A 23189-nucleotide genomic window follows, 5' to 3' on the forward strand; every position below is an offset into this window, starting at 1 on the left:
CGCGGGGCGGACTCCGGATCGGGTTCGGATCTTCCGGATCTGGGTCGCGATTCGAGACTTGGGCTCCGGGTTTGGGCTCCTGGTTTGGGCTCCGGGTTTTGGGCTCCGAATTTTGTTTCTTTTCTATTTTTTTTTCTTTTTCCAATTTAAATTAAATTAAATTAATTTAATTAATATAAATTATTTAGAAATTAAATAATTAATTCCCAATAATTTATTTTAATTAAACCTCATTAATTAATTTAAATTCTTTTTTTTTATATTTTTATTTTGTTTTCTCGTCTTTCCAACGCGGCTATTTTTTGAATTCTTTGACTTTTTGATCTCGTTTTTCTTCGTGTAATTTCTTTCACTTCTTTTTGCGGATTTTTGCACATTTTCTTCTCCTTTTTCTTCAGAAATGATTTTTAGCTGTAAAATGGAATTTCAAACTTTATAAGTACCTTTTATCTTAAATCATACCAAAATATAGCTAAAAATACATAAATATCGCTCGAAATATATGTATAATTATTGCGATATCAAAATAAGATTGAATTCCATTGAAGTCCTGGTAATTCCATAGCGATTACAACGATAGATTAACTCGTTCAGTCGATCATAGTAGACTTCGATTGTTTCACCTTCTTTTTGTTTGAAATCTTTCAGCTCAACCAAACATTGTTTGACTGAATTGATTTTAGTCTTCTCACTTCCTTGAAACTTATCTTTCAGATTGTTCTAGACCTTCTTTGCAGTTGTACAACTCCTAACGTAATTGTACACAACTGGAGGTAAAGCACCTCGCAGTTCCATCACACACCTCTTCTCCAGTTTCTTCAGACGATCAGATTGATTATCAACATCAGAATTTGTGGAAGAAGATCCGATTGGTTGAACATTCATTGGAACATTCACATTTCCAGTGATACATGACCATAATTCTTCATCAAGACCATTCAGATAATCCTGCATACGATCAGCCCACTGATCATAGTATTCAGGGATTAGCATTGGAATTTTGGTTGATGATCCTAACAAATGAGAAAACGAGGTCATCGAATTGAGATTGAAACTCGCCATTGTTGTACGGAAGTTGATTTTGAAAATTCTTAAGAAGATTTGGAAATTTGAAATCAAACTAGTTGAATCAAACCGAAATTGTTAGAAGAACACTCGATTCAACAATTCAAATGCAGAATCAAATCACAGGCTAAGATCTAGACAAAATTTTCACGATCAAAAAGTGCAGAAACTTTTGAACCAAAAATTTGATTCAAAAACTTTTTGAATGGATGAAAATCAGATCACAGATGTGATTCCTGCTCTGATACCAATTGATGAACCAATGAATCAAGTGTAAAACAAATCAGAGTATGAAATCAATTAAGAATGCGAGATTGAACATCAGATGTAAATATGATCTTATTTCAGCTCTATTACGCTTTCGAATGTTTACAGAGAATAAAGACAAGTCTGTAAAAACTCTTATCTAACTCTAGTAAATAACCCTATTTATAGGGAACCGAAAGCGTACAAAAAATATACTAAGGCATAGACACTTAAGCTTCGAATAAAAGCGCCCTAGTAAAATACATTACAAAACATTCGAAGAGTCAAAATACATTTCGACTAATTACAACAATTCGACCCTTACACTAGGGTTTATGATCATCTTATGTGTTAGCATGATTATGTGATATTTTGTATGTGTCTCGTGGGCGAGGCCCAGAGACAGGTGAGGCCTGAGAATAACAGATCTATAATCCGAGCGGCGCTCGATGCTGAGCGATGCGCGATGTCGGGCGAGGCCCGAGGCCGAGTGGGACTCGAGACCGGGCGAGGCCCAATGGAGGGTAGGGGCCCAGTATGTGTAGTATGTGGTATCTTGGGGAACTCACTAAGCTTTGTACTTACGGTTTTCAGTTTATGTTTCCGGTACTTCGATTATCAAAAAGAAGAGCTCGGGTTGACTGCATGACACACACACTTTATGTACCGCATTTGACTTGTTCTGGGATTTATACTCTGATTATAATGTATCAGTTTTATTTAAACAAGTAGTTGATAATTCTTCTTCTATAAATAAACGAAATTTTATGTCAATATTTTGGGGGCATTACAAGTTGGTATCAAAGCCTTGGTTTGAGGGATTCGGACATACCCTCGGGTGTGTTTGAACTCAAACTGAGGATTTTGGTTAGGTTTTTCAAAAAGAAATTTATTTTAAGAAAGTATTTTTCTAATACAAGAAAGGGTGTGGTGCATGCAATCGACCGAGCTCAAGTAAGTTTCCCAAAATACCCATACATGTTATATGTTATGCTTTGATCTGTGAATCTGTGGAATCGCATGCTAGTTAGGGCTAAGGATAGATGCCTTGTATGCCTATTGTGTGAGCTTGTAGACTTGCATGCTAGTTCTGATTAGACAGTGATAAGTTGGCCTGATATGTAATTTTTGGTAGCCTAGGAAGCATGGGATGTTGGTTTGGGTATGATTTGTATGTGTAAGGTAATCAGTAATGGGAGTGGGAGCTCATAGTATGTGTTGTAGTAGGTTGGATTGGAGCGATACTACACGAATTTTTCTTGCTTTGTGCTTTGTGGAACTCCTGGGTGATGGGAGTCAACTACTAAGTGAATATGTCAAGTCACATGTGACACTGGTTGGATAATCTCAGAGTGACAAATTTGAATCTATTGTGCACCTCTTGTTTGAGTCCAACTGTTGTAGGGATGAGTTTGTTACTCGAAGGATTATCTAAGCTTGGTTGCATGTGATTGTTTTCATGAGGTAGGTGACTGGCATTATGGGGAGTTCTTCAGCAGTTGATGGCAGTGAGAGGTCGGGAACCTAGGAAAGCCTAGGGATTGCTTTGGTGGGTTTTGTTGTGTTGGGTTGCGAGTGTTTGGTGTATGGATTTGAGAAGGTGACTTAGAGGATTCGGGAGTAATCTTGAGGAAAGTATGGATATGTGTAGAAGGTAGTATTGGGCCCGTACTACTGAAAGCACAGGATCCATACTCGAATCAGGGAGAGTCTTGGAGAATCTAAGAAGCCTTTGGGATGAGGATTCTTGGGTACATTCAGATCTTGTGCATGTTGTTTTGGTATGGTGATGAACACTCAGGAATGGGATTCAGATTCTGGTTCTGGCTCAGTAGCAGGTATTGAGCCGATCTGTAACACTAGTCAAAATAGGTCAATAGACCATCACATGTGATTATGCCAATCATGTAATGTGATTATGTTAACCTAGTAATGTGGTAAGAGTGTTATGTAGTTCATGATAAATTCTAATACAAATATGAACCTTCTTTATGATACAACTCAAAGTATACGTCCATACGATTCCAAAAATATAGAGAATGTTTGAATCTGACTTCGCATGAAGAAGTTATGATAAACTGAACACTATAAATCACTATAATAAGAGAAATTTAAAATAGACTTAGAATTAGCTATTTAAGTCTAAAATAGAGTTGTAGTACTCGTAAATACCTACGCGTGGATATAAAGAACGTCAAAAACGGAGTTCGTATGTAAAAGTTATGGCATTCCGAAGATGTTGCTGTCAGAAACCCTAATTTGACAGAACTCACGACGTGAGCATAAAAACTCACGACGTGAGGACTCAAATGGCCACATTTCAGATCTAGAAGGTGTGACAAGGCTGCGAGGGGATAAGATCCAAACTCACGACGTGAACAAGGAGTTTTTCACGACGTGAGGAGTCACATGGCCACCTTCCGAAGCTAGGGACGCAAATGGCAAGTCTACGGGATGAACATGCAGGACTCACGACATGAGGTTCTAAAACTCACGACGTGAGGTTCTAAAATCCTTACTATAAATAGCAGGTCCGACTTCAGCCATTCTTACACCTAAACTTCTTCCCTTTCTCTCCTTTGCTGAGGCCCTCTTGCATCCCGAACCCCGACGACCTCGTACGGTGACTGTTTTTGCTTAGATAACATAAAATCACGCTACTAGGGTGAGTTTCACGGCCCCACTTTCTAATATTTCGGGGGAAAACGCATGCTAGATATTATATATATGTTATTATTATGTCTATATGATAGTAAATAGTTATAATAGTCGGGGTATAGTTGTTCTAAATATAATATTTTGAATATATACAACTATTATCAACTTATCAGTATGTTAATTTACTAATGTAGATCTTGAGTTATACTTAAGATTCTATAAATATGTTTTGTGCGATATAGTTCTGAAGTTATATTCGGAAGATTTATATGTTAAGTTATAAAGTATGTTGCTATTAATAGTTTTATGTCAAGATAAAACTGGATATGTTATACGTTGTTATTGTTAGTTTTATGTTAAGATAAAACTTAGTATTGTTATTGATAGTTTTATGTCAAGATAAAACTAGGAACGTTATATGTTGTTATTATTGGTTTTAGGTCAAGATAAAACCTGGTTTTACTTCAAGTTATAGCTGTTATACTGCCTAAATGTTATGAAGTTAGTAGTAATGTTTAAAAGCATAGTCTAGTAACTTAGGGTTTTAGACATGAAAATGCTTTTGTTGTTAGAGCTATAGGAAGCCGTCAAAGTCTACATGAGTAATTGTATTCATCAACTAAGATTGGGGATCTTAGCGGAAATCCTCTGAACTGTAACCGCTAATCCCGTGTGAGCGAGGAAGTCGCGTATAATTAGTATACGGGTTGACCACCCCACTTGTGACTGTTAGCTACAGTCAACCAAAAGCAAGTGATGAACTATCCTTTTATTTGTTATTGTTCCGGCGTCAATGAAGCGTACGGTGTTGTTTCTCATGGTAAATCATGAGTGTGTTTGTTTCTCATGGTAAATCATGAGTGTGTTCTATCAGAGGTATTATATCATAGCAGCGGTTACAGGCTCATGGTAGCAAATTGTTAGAAACATTATACTTTGTCGTATACAAGTATTAATGTTAAGTATAAGTTTCCCCCTACTTATACCTTAGGATTAAGGAATGTTTAGGTATAACACTTAATTGATAAGTAAACTATTATACCTAATATACCTACTAAATGTTGGAGAGTCAAAATGATACTTTCAAAACTATACTTTTGAATGTGGAAAATGTATTATTTTATGGAGTCAAAACCTGTGGACTCACCAACTTTATGTTGACGTATTTTAAAATGCATGTGTTTTCAGGAACTTGAAAAGCTAGTATGTATTCGAACAGAAGAAGTTTTACTATTACCTTTATGTTCATTAAGAAGTATGCCATAGTCGGATATTATGTAATAGGTACTAGAAAAACAGTTATGTAACTTTCAGTTATCAATAAAGGTATGTATTTTCTTTAGTACTGTTCAATGTGTGTTATATAACTGTGATACGAAGAATAACGTTACACTACCCGGTGTTTCCGCTGATGGCTGGGGGTGTGACACGATCGATGCGTGGTCATCAGAGTTCATCTCAATGGAGATTCCTCACAGTGTTTCAAATTAGACCTTGGTGGTCTTTGGTTCGGCCAAGGAAGGGAACTTGGAGTTCATGGATGGTCATCTTAGGGCCTTTCGGGCCAAATTTGTAGCAGGACAGTTGGGGGCTCATCTGGAGCCCCATGCGTGTGGATCTCTAGAATCCTTCAGGAAGGAGAATCTTGTTATTAGTTCTTGTAATTTGGGACCGAAAGGGGAGTGTTGTACCATGTCCTCAGGATGGTCAGGGTAACTCGGGAGGAGGTCCAGATTCCTTCAGATGTTTTGTGGTTATGTCATCTTCTGTTTCTTCTGGGTTGTTATCGGGAGTTGGTATTGCATTGGATTCTGCTTGGGTGGGTAAGTTATATCTCGGGTTGATTCTCTACTATTTTCTGGGGTCGTTATATGCCTTTTTGCATGTCGGAATTCTTCAGTAAATCTTCAAGGGGTTGTAACTTGTTGAGTGGTTTCAGCGTGCTCCGTTGTTGTTCCGGGTCCTTGTCGGGATCAATTCAAGAATATTGCTTGGAGGACCTTTGGTCAAGGATAGCAGGTTAGCTATCCAGTGAAGTCAGGATTCAGTGGTTTTATCATCTGTTTAGGCATGATCGACGGTTGCCCATGGAATAACTTTTGAGTTCCAGCACTACCGTTTCTCGAAGAGGAACGGTAGCAGGAAGATGGTGGTGTCAACTGCATGAATTGTTTGATCATTGGATGTGTCAAGGGAATTGTATCTTCCTATAGACTGAAGTCGGTTAGAGTTCAGTGATTCCTTGAGGATAGAAATTAGAATGGAGGTTCGTCAGTGCATGACAAGGGTTATAGTTCTTAGTCGCAGGCATAAGAACTCAAGGAATTGGTATGGTATCATGGGAGGTTATTTGGATCATCAGACTGGTTAAGGTCTCAAGGGTATTCTTTCGGATTCCAGGAGTTGGGAAATCGTTGAGATTGAGTAGTAATGGAAAGCTAGTTTTGTTAAGCACAGTTCGTAGGCAGTTCATGCTATATGAGGTTGATGGGTTGGGAACCCATCAGATTCAAGGGATGAGAGAGCTTCGTTGAATCCAAGTGGGGGAGAATCGATCGGGTTTTTCGGAAGGCAGGAAGGGTGTGAACTGGGGCAAGTTTCACATCCTGGCCAGGAGGAGAGACGGCTCGAGTGGTCGTTTATATTGAGGTGGTGTAAGTGGGAGTTCAGGAAACTTCCAACCGCTGGTCGGCGTATTCCTTATTATGCATAGCAGGCTTGTGAATGAGTTCAGGTTGAAGGCTTCGGGATTCGAAGTATGACCCGAACACCTAATTGGATGTAGTTGGGTGCAGGTGTCAGCTCAGGGTGAGCAGGGTGTGATGTTTTAGGTATGGTTGGTCCATGAGTGGTAGTCGTGGTTGGATGAAGTGTTGTAAGACTACTATGGGATCGTAGCATTCATCAGTCTGAAGTAGACAATCGTTGGAGGTGGTTATGAGTTTAAAGGCGGAATCAGTTCGTGCCTTGGGCATGTCGATCAGGATTTCGGAGGAGTATTTCTCTTTTTTGAGTTGGGGTTCATTGGGGTCTGAGGCGGAGTCAGGCCTGTGTAACTCTAGGCGGGTAGGACTCGTGAGTGAGGCTGCTCCGTGGTTGCAGGATTAAGTGGGTGGTCAGTGTTTGACGCTGAGGGGTTTTTAGGTTGGGTAGCCTCGTGATTTGGGAACATGGTGGTGAAACCAGGTGCGAGACTGGTAGTCTTAGCGATGGTTTGGAATCTTGATATCTTGGTCTAGCAAGGGGTGATCATTATCAAAAGGTCGTGAGTGAAATGCAAGTGCAGATCCGTGGATCTCGGGCTATGAGTTGAGTATTGGGTTGGTTTTTGGAAAGGATCTCAAGTTGGGTATTGCAAGAGTTTTGTTCAGGATTTTCGTATCAGTGGAATAAGGATTGGGGTATCAATATGCCGAGGGCATCAGTCGAAGGGTTCAAGGGTAATGAATGGATTCAGTTTTGTTGATGGTTCTAGCTCTCGTGATTGTGTTTTGGATTGGTTTTATTGGTGAAGGGCATCCAGATAAGCCAGGGCAGTCTTATTGATTTGGAACTTGTGTGTGGAGTAGCTTGTTATTCAGAGGAGATGTTAGGTCACTTATATTTAGGATTAGATAATCTCAGAGTAGATGATTTGATCTTGCTGCATAGCTCTCGTCTAAGTCTAACCGTTGCAGGGACGAGTCTCCTACTCGAAGGATTATCTGAGCCTTTGTCAAGTATAAGTGTTCTGCAGGGATAATTGGTCTGTGATCGTGATTTCTAATGGGAACCTCAAGTATCAGAAGTTGAGTAGTCGGTTGGGGAATTAAGTGGGATGGATTCAGCAATGGTTTAGTATAGGCGGTCTGTTAGGGAGTTATACCATCTCGAGACTTCAGATTTCAGGTTGAGTAGTTACGGTTAATTCGCAAGGGATTATTGTCAGAATGTGAAGGAGATTTGTTCATCTACGGGTTGGAGAGTCGTGCAAGGGATTGGTTTTGGATGATTTAGGAAGGTTGTGGTATGCTCGGGGTTGTGGCCATGTGGCTCATGTTGTTTCACTTGCCAAGATTGATAAGAATGATTTCGAGGACGAAATCTAATTTAAGTGGGGGAGAGTTGTAACGCCCTGTTTCAGATCGTTTCCATTTCGGGGTGGTGATTAAGGATTTGGGGTATTAGCAGGCTTAGGATCCTTAAAGAAGTTAGTTTTGGTCTCAATTGGAGGTGAGTGATGTGTTTTGGATGATCCGGGTATTCAGTTTGTGTTTTGGAGTTGAAGGGTAGTTCGGTAATTTGTCATCTTGGGTTTATGTGGGAAATGGATGTTTGTTCGGGATATGGTAAGACAGGTACGAGTTGATTAAAGCATAGAGCTTCTTGTTACCTTTTCATGGATATATGGATCGTCAGAATCAGATGTATATCGAAGAAGTTATGGCCTTCGGAATGTGTAGGGTTTGAAGGGAAACCCTAGTACGCGGGGCGTACTGTAACAACCCGTTATTTTGAGTCAATAAAAGTCAATAAAAGTCAATAAAAGTCAAACCCTCTAAATAAAATTTCAGATTTGTTTATTTTGTTGATCATATAGATTAAATATGATTTAAATTATATAAATGATGTTTTTATATAAGATGTTTGGAATAAAATGCACTAAAAAAATCAAAATTTTTATATTTGGAACCGGGAACGTTCGCACCGAAAACCCTTTTCGGCCGAAAACCCTCGGACCGCAGACCCCACCGACCGAAAACTCCCCTCGGACCGAAAAACACTCTCGATATATATAATTTCCCCCGAAAAATAAGTCATTTCTCACTTCTTCAAAAGAAAACACACTCATTTTTCTATCAAGTATCCTCCAAAAATCTTCAAGCAAAATCTTTCAAATCTTCATAAAATTCACTAAGAACACCAAGAACAATATTCAAATCTTCAAGCCGACCGAAAACCACCTGGACCGGGAACTCACTCAGACCGAGAACCCTTTAAGACCGCGAACTTGGTTCTTGGTTGAGGTTTTAGGACCGAAATCAAGGGATTTTGGTGAGGGATAGACCGAAAACATTTATCATCACTCCAAATAATTCTCGGTAATTTTTGTAAGTATTCCTTACATAAATTAAGTGTTGTCTAACATTTTAATTAATTATTTCTCTAATTTAAATACGATTTCATTTTAATTAATTATTTCGCTAGCCCGAGGATCATCTCTGCAGTTTCGCTACCTAAACACGAACACGCAATAGAGGTGAGTTCATACCCCTACATTTTCACTATTTTTCAATGTTTTTATGGGGAATACAAGCTAAACACAAGGAATCTTGTGTTAACATTCAAACAATTTCAAACCGTTTCAAACCATTTGCAATTGTTTCAAACCGATTTATCGCTGCATTTATCAAAATATTATATATATATATATATATATATATATATATATATATATATATATATATATATATATATATATATATATATATATAACCCTTTTGTAGCATGTCGAACAAAAGGGTATTTTCATGAATCTTTTATTACTACTTTATACACGCTGATAAATTGCAAAGGTTTTCAGTTCATTACATAGTATACATTCGAACTATAATAGGTATAGTTTGTGAATCACTACATTATTGTGCTAATTTCAACAAACGATACAAGAACATACATTTAAACTATAATAGGTATAGTTTGTGAATCGCTACACTATTTTGCTAAATTCAAGGAATGATACAAGAACATACATTTAAACTATAATCGGTATAGTTTGAGAACCACTACACTATTTTACAAGCTCAAGAACACTATACAGAAACAAGTATATAAACTATAATAGGTATAGTTTATGGAACACTACTCTATTTCGCTAAATCAAGGATACACTACTAAAATAATTATTTAAGTATAATTATTTTACACTACAAAGTACACTACTACAAGGCAATGCATACAGTTTCAAGTACAAGAGAACACTACTACACTACACGTAAACTAGATAATACAGGGTTGTGAGGCACTACTTCGTTGTACCCATCAGGGTACATGTCCAAGTCCTATAAATTATAACCAGTCTCCTGGAGGGAGAGCATGAATTTATGTATAGATTTATATGAGACGTACAATCCCGCACCTGAGCTGCTTGCAACAGCTAGGCCGGCAGGCCTGGGATGACAAATGTCATAACATTCTGACGCCTGAAGAACGCCGTAGAGGCCACTAGGTCATATCAGCATGGTTATATGAAACTCACAATAGTATCAACTAAAACATTTGTTTACGAGATTAACACTACTTCAGAGGTTTTATTTTAAATAATGAAACTACAGTACACTAATTTACACTACAGCTGGTGGATTCCAGACATTCATACACGAAGGTTTTCATACAAACACTCCTACAGACACTACTAAAGTACACTACTTTTCTAGTACATAGTACACTAGTACAACATACAATTTCAAGAACATACATGATATAGTTTTATTTATTAATAAGACTACAATTTACTATTTCAGAGTACAGTAACAAACATACATTTTGGTCTTAAGTCCTAAGACGACATTTCATTCATTAAAGAAAATATTGGATTTTCTGGAAGAACACTATAACATTTACAAAGAACCAAGACAAGCTTTACATCTCATAAACATACTTATGAACTCACCAACTTAAATGTTGATACACTTTCAAAACCACTTGTATTCTCAGGGAACCGGTAGACAGGTACACCCACAGGTTTTGAGAAGACGGAGCTTATAGAGTCGCGTCTTTTATACTTTTGATATATACTTTTGATGTCATACAAACTATGTATTGAACAGATGTAAACACTATATTTTATCAATGTAATGGTTGTGTTTGCTTTGATTACTATTATACAATTGTTGTGATATTGTACATGACGTCCTCCGCCCCCGAACGTTTCCGCCGTCCTTGTTTGAGGGTGTGACAGATTGGTATCAGAGCATTGTTTATAGTGAACTAAGTATATAAAGCCTTACAAGATATACAACTATAAACACAATGGGGTCGAAGTGCTCTGACTAAAAGTATACTTTTAAAATATAAGTATTTTATAAGAAGTATACAAATATACATACATAACAGAAGTAGTATCACGGTAAGAACTACACAAAAGTATTTAGATGTTGGACACTGCAGTTAAACCTAGACAGTTATGTAATCATATCTGGGATAAATATAGCATGATCAACTATATTTATTTGAGATACGACCAACATGTGTTTGGGAGTGATTGTGGTGTTGCAACAAGTCTAAAACTTACCAACAATACATATAAGTGAAACTCTAGAACGAAACATGAAATTAAAATATTATAGGAGTATTTTATGATCCTACAACACTAGAACAAGAACGTTTAGGTCTTGATAGTTATACATAATTTGTATATACTAGGTGACTATAGGTGGACCACGTGCGAGTCACACTATGCAAATTCTTCACAAGTGTTGCTATAAATGAAGTTGGCGATTGTTTACTTATATTAATAGACTTCCACTGTAAATCGCTTAATAGAACACTATAACAGTCAGGATAAGATATATCTTGTTCATTATCACATGACTCATGACCACTATAGAGGACTTATCGTCATTTTCTCTTTAATCATTATAGAGAAAGATGCCTCTAAAGAAGTCCAACAGGAAGAAAAACAACCCTCCAACGAATCCACCGCCGCCACCTCCTCAGTATGATCCCGCTGTCTTCCAAGCACCAGTAACCGCCGCCGTGGCAGCCGCCATGACGCAGATCAATGCAAGTGGCACTAGCACGACGGGTAGTGGTGTCAACCCTTCTAACCACGGGGATAGTCATAGACACCCAAGGGAGTGTTCCTATAAGGATTTCACGAACGCTAAACCCAAATCCTTCGATGGTACCGGAGGTGTTATTTCCTTAACATGCTGGTTCGAGAAGACCGAATCAATATTCGAAATCTGCGCGTGTCCTGAAGCTAGCAAAGTGAAATTTGCAGCATGCACTTGAAGGTTTTTGAGCATTCTAACACTCCTAAGGTGTACATGCAACCCTAAATACCTTGGATCTATGTTTTCTCTATTATACATGCAAATATCAATTTTTCCAATGTATTGTTCTAACTAGCATAATATGAAGAACATATAATATAAATTCTAGTAGAATTACATACCTCTTTGTTGTAGCTTGATTCCATAGAGCTTAAGAGCCTAGTGCCTCAAGTGTGACACCTCAAATGGTTTACACAACACCAAATACACTTAGAATAAATTGAGAGAAATGAGACACTTCATGAAATCGGCTATCCCTCACCATTCCTTCATAATGGCCGATTTTTGGGAAGAATAAGATGCTTATATAGTGTGTCACAATTAGGGTTACACCATGTAAACCCTAATTGTCATGGCCTTTAATTTCCATGATCCATGGGTATAAAAACACCATGGAGCATCCATGGAGCATCCTATGGGTTTTAGTCCAACTTGATAATCCATGGAGCGTTAGTCCACTATACAAGTATGGATGATTTACACAATCAACTCATATCTTTAATTAGTCTCCTTTTGATCACTTAATTAATTCCAAATTAATTCTTGATCAATACTAATTAAATAATCTTATTAATATATTAGAACTTATAATATATTAATAAACCTTAAGTGTTATTTCTCTCATTTTAGTCTATCCAAATGCATGATGCCATGCAACCCAAATGGACCATGCCAATCGGGTCAAGTACATACCAAATATAGTTATGGACTTAGACACTAATCCAACAGTCTCCCACTTGGGTAAGTCTAAAACTATTATTGCGTATGACTTCAAAACCCGACTAGCAATCGTAGCTCTTAAAAGCTGCTGACGTCGAACTCTGAACAGATCAATGACGCGTCCATCAGATAAGGGATCATATATTCCTCCATTCTAGATATCATATGTACTGAGACATGGATTAAAATCATTCTCTCTGTCCATTTGTTGTTTCCCGATTTCCGATTTATGACGACCGACTAATTGAACAAATCAAATCAGTCCTGGCTTGGCCAAGCACTTCGGGGTGTCATCACTAAATCATCGAGGGGCCCAAAGATATCGCTTTTATCCCTTTTAAGGGTAAAAGGAATGGATAAACTTCGACTCATATGCTTGTTCTACTACTTGTTGAATCATACACAATGGCACGTTTTATAACATCGAGTTACCAAACGTGTTTTCGTGCAATCAATGTATAACCAACTCATAGGCAACAAGTCATATCTCTAGGTTTGAAGACTTATATGATATTACCGTCTCGCGATCACTCGAGATAAATTCCATGAAGTGATACCAGCGAGCGTGGGTTGAATCCAATACTCATAACTTATGAGCACTCATGTGTGTTGTAGCCGTGTCCAACATCTTAGACCTCTACAACCAACTTCATGACAGTCTTGATTCATATCTACTTCCAACATATGACCGACTGTGGATAGTTTGAATAACTTAGTCATTCAGGAAGAACAACCTAGTTATTCTGGAAGTCAAAACATGCAAAGTGAAACACAAGAATAATTGAATCCAATATGGTCTCAGAACTTATGTATATAAATAAAAACACCTTTTATTTATCACCATATTGATTACACATTATTCATTGCATACTGTTTCAAACTATCAACTTTATACTTGAATTAAAGCAATAGTTGTCCCATGCTCCAAGCATGTACACTATGTTTTCTAAACACTAGTCATGTCATACACCAAGTATGCACACTATGTTTGTCTAAACATTAGTTATGCCATACACCAAGTATGCATACTAAGTTTGTCTATGATCTTTACTTTGTGAAATAGATCGATTGAAAATAATTCCAATGATTCTCATTTCACAGTCCCAAATCCTTACCGCAAATGCAAGAATTCCAAATTCATGCCATTTACCGAAATATTGTTAGATTTTAAACTGATATGCATTGATCCTCTTGTAATGATTATGCACAAAGTCACAAAGACTTGTCAACAGACATTACAGAGTATTCCAATGGAGATCAACTCCATGGAAACATCCTTCTTGCATTAAGTTTTTCTAATCTTACACGAATTGAATAACTTCCACCTATGGAAACATTTCCATATTCCCATTTTGACTATCACTTTTGAACAAGAGTTGCATCTTTTCAGAATATGTCAATATGGTCCTTTTAAAAAATTAACACTATACTTCCAACTGTCCCTGAGCAACCAATCTTTGGTAAACCTTAGATTGTTCTCGACAATTTCTTAATCAAATTAGTCATATCTAGTTCTAGTACTTTTTCCCTCTTAATGCTCTAGGCATTTGGAAAAATTTGGAACAGATGAATATTGTAGCACATGCAATCGACTCTATATCTGAAGCATATGGGACACGATTCATGATGTCTCACATAAATACATGATACTAGACCAGTCTTTTTGCTACAATATTTCTATTTGCCAAGTTCTCATAATTCAGAATATGAAAAGGGATGCCGTAATCATAATCGAATTTTAGAACTCAAATAATGGACCCATATATAGAATTTCCTTATGTTGAGCCATTCCAACACAAAATTCATATATATCATTGACTAAAGATGATTAAAACCTCAATCTAAGCTTTTAGAATTGAAATGAAGTATAATTTCCTCTCCCTTAATTATAGCAAAACAACTTTTTAACCCCTGCAACTTCACGAATTGAAACTTTTGTTTTCTATAATGAACATTGCTATCTTGCAATACTAATAATAATTATCATGCTCCCACTAACATGATGATTATTAGCATAACACTTATGCTCCCACTAACTTTGACATGTACTCAGAAATCAGCTGAACTTCTAGAAATCAATACTTTATTGACTTTCTTACCAAAGTTCAGATTTCTGATACGAGATGTTTTGATAAGACGTTATCAAAATCACACACCTTTCCTTAGATAGCTCATATGTGTGTCTAAACAATTTTTAGAAATATGAAAAGGGATGCCGTAATCATAGTCTCAATTGTTTAGACCTTTGCCATTTCTCACAAGTCCATGTTAGTGTGCCGGTTAACCACACACGCTCCACTAGCGACTTTGAGAATGCAAATATCACAATTGCTATCTACCTAAAATCTACTTAGTGAAAGCGTTTCCTCACCATCATTTTCATGAATCGGAGAGAAACCTTATGTCACTTAGATTTTATGGTGTATGTATTCCTTTCCATGTGAATTTGTCAAAACCATAATCACAAGACAAGGTTAGTGACAAATCAAAACTCATATGGACCGAACTTGTGCAGTCTTAACTTCTTGCCACCTGGCAGCACAAGGGTCTGCCATTGCTTCCAAGTTGTTATGCAACCAACATAGAACTATCAGAACTCATATGCAAAGCCAACTTTAACTGGAATGGGCACAAAATTAGGAATATGTCAACACGATAGGTTATAAACCTCACGTCGTGTGCTAGTGATAAACTATATGTTTTTATTCTTGATTAGACTCTTTCAAGATCTTTTAGACTCCCACTGTCCTCTTGACATATAAGACTCTCTTGCGAAATATTCAAGAGATAGTGCGGATTCTTATCAAGAAAAGCACTTCACACAATTGGCCTTAGCTTGTCTTTGTTTTATCCAAAACATCACAACTTACCAATTTCAAATGTACAAGAGTAGAACACATTTTACTCTTACATTTGACAAGTGTTAATAAACCTTCTTTAAGATGTGTCACTCAAGTTACAATCTTGGAGTCTGACTCTAAGAATTGTTTTGGAACGAAGTATGAGTCATCTTCTTGATTTAACCATTTCAACAATTCACGATTCCTCTTCTTAGACCTTCTCTTAGATCTTTCAGGTAGTTAAGGCAGCTTCGCAACTAATGCCCCTTCCTTTGGCAATAGAAACATATGGACCCTTTGGGAATGGTACACAGAACTATCTCAGACTTAACCTTTCTCTTTACCATTTGGTCAACCGAGTTGACTATGGCCGATCCCTTTCCACTGGGAAGAGAAAGCTTTTATGGATTTTCAATGTTACCATTGTTAATGTCCATGGAAGTTTGGGAAGTTGATCTTCTAATCAAATTTGCTTTACCAGTGCTCCAAATCATTGCTGATTCAGCAACACCTAGCAAATGGATAAGATCATTAAGGGTCATGTCACAGTCGGTTTCATAGTAGTCCCAAGGAAACTCACTATGTGACTTAGAAAGTGATTGAACAACCAACTTTCTCAAGACTTTGACACCCAACTCTCCCACCTTGTCAATATGTGACTTCATCTCCAAGATGTGAGCACACATAGACCTTGCTAGCCAATAGGGCTTGAGTGACCTTGAACTCGTGAGTTAGGGAGAATAATTAGAGGAGGTGGAGGGAGTGAAGAATGATTTTCGGGACATCATCTTCATTAGGAAAGCTTGTTCCAAGAGTTTTGGGAAGATCATAACCGTCTGAACCAGACATCTTTTGGGAGATATTCAAGATAGTTGATTTAAAGTCCTTAATATAACACCCAATATGAAATATTAAGGCTAGGACCCAACACAATACTTTTATAACTTGGCAGAGGGATGCCGTAATCCAAGCTATAAAATATTTGAAGGTAGGCGAATGACGATTCACCAATTTCCACCATGAAACGAAATAATTTAATTAGGTTTTACTTGGATTTGAAACTCCTGGATCTTTTGAGATTCATTGAACTGTTCAATGGCATGTTTTAATCTCGATTGTGCCCTCTCAAATTTTGTGACTGGGATGCCGAGGATCACAAAACAAGGTGTGAATAACCATGCAAATATACTTGGTACCCTTAATATTTACCCTTCAATCGATGTGCCGGTTAACCACACGCGCTCCACCGATACTATGATAAACATTAAGTTACCCTTTGCCTACCTCGTTAAATCCAGGTTAGTGTGCCGGTTACCCACACGCGCTCCACTAACGACTTAAGCAAAGTGCAAAGTGTAATTTCATGGGTTAGCACCAAATTCACATTTTCCTAAGTAACTAAGATTGGGAATTTATAAAAGTTTAGTTACTTAGTATTTATCATTAATACTTTTAATGAAGGGATAATTCTAGTCCTTATCGTACCCGTTCGGCTAACGACCCTCCACCAGTCAAGGAAGCGGTGGGTGAGAGTGGACACCCATTAAACTGCCATTTTATAGGCAATAACCTTATACCCCCCTTATAGACCGGCTTCGTCAATGAGGCATACTAACGGTAAGACTGACTTGCTCTTATACATATATATATATATATATATATATATATATATATATATATATATATATATATATATATTATTAACTTATAATACTATAAAGTATAAGGGTTGAATTTTAACTTTTAAAATTCTAAGGTGTGACATCCCCATTTTCACGGACAGAAAAGACCGATTTTGTTTATGCTTTATAAAAATCAGAGTACTTCTTTTGATAAAAATGTTGCAGAATTTGTTCCCAGTAAGACATGATAAATACGTTATCAAGGCATTTCCGAAGAAAAGTATTTATATTCATTTTAAAACATTTGGGATGTCATCGTCAATACAGAAACACAAGCATAAACAGAACTTACATTCATTATCACTAGTGATTTATATCTCCTTAATCTCTCAGTGTAATGTGACTTCATATCAACACTTGTGGTACAAATAAACTGAGTGGGTCAGGTTGGGAAACCTGGTGAGTACATAGGGTTTTCAACCCACAATAATTTAATTATTATGTTTAAACATCAAACAATCAACCCAATTACCCATCCCCATTATCTTCCTTACTCTTAAGGTCTACCCTAAGAGTCATTTATCCTGCATTCGTTCATTCCAAAGTCCATTGCTTTCAGGGTTTATATTACAGGCACTAAGTCCATAGCCGCCAATGCTTGTTCGTAAAGCACTAATTCCATAGCTGCTAAAGTTCATTCATCGGGTACTAAATCCATAGCTACAAGTGTTCAGCTAATAGGTACTAAATCCATAGCTACCAACGTTTATTTAACAGGTACTAAGTCCATAGCTATCAACGTTTATCTAACAGGTACTAAATCCGTAGCTACCTATGTTTATTTAACAGGTACTAAGTCCATAACTACCAACGTTTATCTAACAGGTAGTAAGTCCATAGCTACCGGCGTTTATCCAATAGGCACTAAGTCCATAGCTGTCGATGTTATTTATTAGGCACTAAGTCTATAGCTGCCAATGTTCACTCATATCATCTTTCATCTCTCATCATTCATCTACCCATGTTTTACCCAACATATTCGTAGATATAAAATACATATACAGTTTAAATTATTTAAAACATGTATAAAATCGTTCTTCCAGCATAGACAACAAGTATTCAGATAGTATGCACACATAGTACGTAATTTATATAAAATACTTCATATCTATGTGTAAGATGAAAGTAACTATGCACTCACCTGATTAGGTGGTGACTCAGTACTCGAACAGCACTTCGTTATCTCAAAACAATTTTCTCTTGACAAAACCTAGTATCAATACCACTAGGGTTTAGTCTAACGTTAACCGCGACTAATTAATAGTCTAGCTATTATTACTATTACATAAGCGTTAAGAAATACTCTTATATAACTCATAATAATATAACCCAAATAATTATCTTAAGGTCCTAATAATGTTACTATAATTAATTAGAAGCTATATTAAAAATAGCGTAGGCGTAGCTCACTTACAGTGGGTTTTCTCGAAAATCGGGCTCCACCGGAGCAGAGTTTCTGAGCTGAAAGGCTCTTTTCTCGGGCTTTGGGAGCCTCGGGGCTTCCTTCGGGTGCTAGGGGGTTTACCTAGACTTTAGGGGGGATTAGAGAGCTTAGAGAGAGAGTATAGAGAGATAAAGAAGAGGGTTGAGGTGTGAGGAAATGGCAATGCCCGAAACCTCTATTTATAGGCTGAATTCCTGATGGACTCGCCGAGTCGGTTCACTGACCCACCGAGTCAGTGCCATGTGTCAACTTTCTGGTGGCCACACGTGTGTGGCCTACATTGTGCCACGTCACCCCTTTTGCAGCAGCACCCTGCCGACTTCTAAAACCCGTAACTTTCGCATACGAGCTCCGTTTTCGACGTTCTTTTTTTCCATGCATAGGTAAAAACAAGATCTACAACTTTCATTTAGACTCCGTCGGCTAATTCTTGACCGATGTTAAATTTAATAGTATGAGGAGATTAGACTGTCAAATGACCGCGAAAAATTCGTAACTCCTTCATACGGACTCCGTTTTCGTCTGTCTTTTTACCGTTGAGTTCCTATTAATGAGATCTTCAACTCTCATTTAGGTCGCATAAGCCAAAACCGCTCGAACTAAATATTTGAGTTTCGGGCCGTGCACTGCTATGCCAAATCTTAGAAAATTCATAACTTCTTCACACAAAGTCATATTTGGGCGTTCTTTTTTTGTAGGTTCTCGGTTTAACGTATTCTACAACTTTTGTTTAGATCACTAAGTCTAAAATTCGCTCTATCGTAAATTCACTATTTACGCTTCCCGGTGTCGTGCCGGTTTTGCCGTAAAACTTCGACGGGCCATAACGTCTTCGTTATAACTCGGATTTCGGCGTTCTTTATATGTACGGAACCCTTGAGATATATTCTACAACTCGGTTAAGATTATTTATTCTAAATAATCTTTTGTTGAAAAGTCGTTTTCGACCCCTATTATCTCTAAATTGACTAGTCCGGATCTACGGGCGTTATAATTATCTCCCCCCTAGGATGATTACGTCCCAGAATCATCAACGAAACAGGGCTCACATGATGACTCCATATGTTATCTCTTCATCCTAAGTAATAACCGTAACTTTGATGTTTCTTCGAACGAGTATCTAACTCTAAGACTTCCTAACTGTAGGCGATGCCCGATCTTGGACCCGCTCTCTACCTCATGTTAGACTTCCAATCATGATCTTCGTGTCATGATCTTGATATTTATTGGAGATTCCTTCTTTAACAAATTTGAGATAAGTTTCTTCCTTCGATTATCATAATAGACCGATGGGTCATGTTCTTAATGACCTCTCATCGTATGATGCATTGCTTGGACTCAAGTCTTTTAGAGTCAAATTCCAGAACAGACTATACATTCCTTCATGTTCTAATCATATCTTAAATGGTAGCATTTCTAGATACAAGCAACTTTTCGCGATACCTCTACTGATCGCTTTTTATTTCAATCTTCCGTCTTAAGTCAGATCCTACATCGAACTTGATTCTCTGAACGACATAACAAACTCACCGTAATCGGAATCAATTTGATATGACCACTAGGGTCGGAATAACAATCATCTTCTTAGTCATTACCGAAACGATGGTAACGACATACTTGAATAAAACGAAATCAGTTACTAGCTCCTTGGTAACCTTGTGACTTTCCCTGATCCAAGCCTGAGTCTTGTGCTTCCGGTAGTATAGGCCTCTACTACCATTCACACCTACTCATACTCGTCCCAAGTATTGTCTCGCAGATTTCCAAGTTACTATCACAAAAAAAAATTTAACACATAAAAATGTGTCCAATCAATCATAAAATTTTCCCATAGACTCTACTAGGACTTCTTCCACGCGTATCTTCAATCATCAATTCTGCTTCAACTCAGTTGGTGGTGGAAATGCCATACAATGGGACAACTTCAGGAATTACGTCAATCGTTCCATCATCCCGCCTATCGAAGGTGTACTTCGGACGTACCGTACTATCTAACATATTCTAAAGGCAAGATACCACTCTTACGATATCTTCTGATAGGTGTCATTCACTATCATAACCCTTTTCATTTCCTCTATTTACTCAATTCTCTATGAGTCTTCACCATGACGTTACTTTCACGGAAGCATGCATTCATTGCATCAAGACGAGAATATGGATAGAGAAGATTTAGACGCGTAATCCTCCTTATTACTCCGAAAAATTACATGCCAGTTCTAATATCGTAATTAAACGTTTAGAAATCTGAACACATAAAGTTTCTAGATCCGGTCGGTAACAGACCATAGATCCGCTCAAACAATAGCGTAAAGCATCACAAATCATTTAGCACATAAAAACATTTTAGGCATCTTCCCTAAATTAGCTAGTGCTTGTGTCTATTCAAGTGTATTACCTAAACTTATTAGACACACTCCTCACAATCATCGCTTAGCATGCTAAGTTTAAGTCTAGAAATAAATCCATATTCATAGTTCGCTTAAACTAATACTCTAATACCAACTGTGACATCCCCATTTTCACGACCAAAAAAGACCGATTTTGTTTATGCTTTATAAAAATCAGAGTACTTCTTTTGATAAAAATGTTGCGGAATTTGTTCCCAGTAAGACATGATAAATACAGTATCAAGGCATTTCCGAAGAAAAGTATTTTTATTCATTTTAAAACATTTGGGATGTCATCGTCAATACAGAAACATAAGCATAAACAGAACTTACATTCATTATCACTAGTGATTTATATCTCCTTAATCTCTCAGTGTAATGTGACTTCATATCAACACCTGTGGTACAAATAAACTGAGTGGGTCAGGTTGGGAAACCTGGTGAGTACATAGGGTTTTCAACCCACAATAATTTAATTATTATGTTTAAACATCAAACAATCAACCCAATTACTCATCCCCATTATCTTCCTTACTCTTAAGGTCTACCATAAGAGTCATTTATCTTGCATTCGTTCATTCCAAAGTCCATTGCTTTCAGGGTTTATATTACAGGCACTAAGTCCATAGCCGCCAATGCTTGTTCGTAAATCACTAATTCCATAGCTGCTAAAGTTCATTCATCGGGTACTAAATCCATAGCTACAAGTGTTCAGCTAATAGGTACTAAATCCATAGCTACCAACGTTTATTTAACAGGTACTAAGTCCATAGCTACCAACGTTTATCTAACAGGTACTAAATCCATAGCTACCAACGTTTATTTAACAGGTACTAAGTCCATAGCTACCAACGTTTATCTAACAGGTACTAAGTCCATAGCTACCGGCGTTTATCCAATAGGCACTAAGTCCATAGTTGCCGATGTTATTTATTAGGCACTAAGTCTATAGCTGCCAATGTTCACTCATATCATCTTTCATCTCTCATCATTCATCTACCCATGTTTTACCCAACATAGACAACAACAATTCAGATAGTATGCACACATAGCATGTAATTTATATAAAATACTTCATATCTATGTGTAAGATGAAAGTAACTATGCAGTCACCTGATTAGGTGGTGACTTGGTACTCGGACAGCACTTCGTTATCTCAAAACAATTTTCTCTTGACAAAACCTAGTATCAATACTACTAGGGTTTAGTCTAACGTTAACCGCGACTAATTAATAGTCTAGCTATTATTACTATTATATAAGCGTTAAGAAATACTCTTATATAACTCATAATAATAGCCCAAATAATTATCTTAAGGTCCTAATAATGTTACTATAATTAATTAGAAGCTATATTAAAAATAACGTAGACGTAGCTCACTTACAGTAGGTTTTCTCGAAAACCGGGATCCGCCGGAGCAGAGTTTCTGAGCCGAAAGGCTCTTTTCTCGGGGCTTTGGGAGCCTCAGGGCTTCCTTCGGGTGCTAGGGGGTTTACCTAGACTTTAGGAGGGGTTAGGGAGCTTAGAGAGAGAGAGAGTATAGAGAGAGAAAGAAGAGGGTTGAGGTGTGAGGAAATAGCAATGCCCGACACCTCTATTTATAGGCTGAATTCCTGATGGACTCGCCGAGTCGGTTCACTGACTCGCCGAGTCAGTGCCATGTGTCAACTTTCTGGTGGCCACACGTGTGTGGCCTACATTGTGCCACGTCACCCCTTTTGCAGCAGCACCCTGCCGACTTCTAAACCACGTAACTTTCGCATACGAGCTCCGTTTTCGACGTTCTTTTTTTCCATGCATAGGTAAAAACAAGATCTACAACTTTTATTTAGACTCCGTCGGCTAATTCTCCACCGATCTTAAATTTAACAGTATGAGGAGATTAGACTGTCAAATGACCGCGAAAAATTCGTAACTCCTTCATACGGACTCCGTTTTCGTCTGTCTTTTTACCGTTGAGTTCCTATTAATGAGATCTTCAACTCTCACTTAGGTCGCGTAAACCAAAACCGCTCGAACTAAAATTTTGAGTTTCGGGCCGTGCACTGCTATGCCAAATCTTAGAAAATTCATAACTTCTTCACACGAAGTCATATTTGGGCGTTCTTTTT

Source organism: Lactuca virosa, chromosome 9 (genome assembly GCF_052849685.1).
Source record: "Lactuca virosa cultivar CGN04683 chromosome 9, Lactuca_virosa_CGN04683_v6, whole genome shotgun sequence".
NCBI lineage: Eukaryota > Viridiplantae > Streptophyta > Magnoliopsida > Asterales > Asteraceae > Lactuca > Lactuca virosa.